This window comes from Orycteropus afer, unplaced genomic scaffold (genome assembly GCF_000298275.1).
Source record: "Orycteropus afer afer isolate SDZICR_OR568_19922 unplaced genomic scaffold, OryAfe1.0 scaffold00135, whole genome shotgun sequence".
NCBI lineage: Eukaryota > Metazoa > Chordata > Mammalia > Tubulidentata > Orycteropodidae > Orycteropus > Orycteropus afer.
In genome coordinates, this window is record NW_006921722.1 from 6111200 (window position 1) to 6112232 (window position 1033).

Consider the following 1033-nt stretch of genomic DNA (forward strand, 5'->3'; position numbering starts at 1 on the left):
TGGCACTATATTTCACTGGGGCTCAAGGAAGGTGCCAGGGGGAATGAAAACCCAAACGGGTCTTTCAGCTCCTGGTTACCATCAGCATGGAAGGGGTAACCAACGCTGCAGTCCTAACATGGGTTTGTTCACAGGGGGGCTCGTAGCACAGCTTCTGGAGCCAGGCTGCCTGGGCCCCTCCGCAGCCCTGTCATGGAGTGAGTGTTTGGTGACGGTGGACGCTGTTTCCTGTCACCACCACCGGTTGCTGTTGAGTCCATTCCGACACATGGCGACCCTATGTTGCTGCTATGCTAAAAACCCTAAACGAACACTGCCCTGTTCATCTGTCGGCTCCACCAGTCTGCCACACTGTGGCGGCCTGCATATAGCTCTGATGCTGGCAGCTATGGTGCTGGTATTTAAAATACCAGCAGGGTCACCCACGGTAGACAGGTTTAGCCAAGCTTCCAAACTAAGACAGACTAGGGAAAAAAACAAACTAGGACAAGGAAGAAAAGCCTGGTGATCCAAAATCCAGCCAGTGAAAACCTGTGGATCACAACAAAACATCGTCCCGGACGGTGCTGGAGAGGAGGCTCCCAGGTTGGAAGGCACTGAAAATACACCGTGGCGGCAGCCGTGGCCTCGAGCACAGGAGGGACCGTGAGGGTGGCACGGGACCAGGTGACGTCTGTTGTGCGTCAGGTTCCTGTAACTGGCTGGCTGATACAGCATCCTGCCAATTATTCTCAGAATAATCTTTGCGGGAACAGCTGCTTTTCCCCCACTGTGCTTGGTAATGGCTGGCTGTGATTGTCTGGGGCCCCCTCCTTTCCCATGAGCCCACAGGGTGGGCTTTCAACCCACACCAGGCAAGTTCTCTTTTTATGGTTGTGTAATAAGTTCAGAAATGGGCTTGTGACTCAGACTGGATCCATCAGAATCTCCCTTGAGACTCATTACATGAACAGCGGGAAGAAGTGTTCTCTTTGTTTGGCCTCCTGAGTAGTAGGGACTGCAGGGTGGTGGCCACTTGTTCACTGCAGTAGGA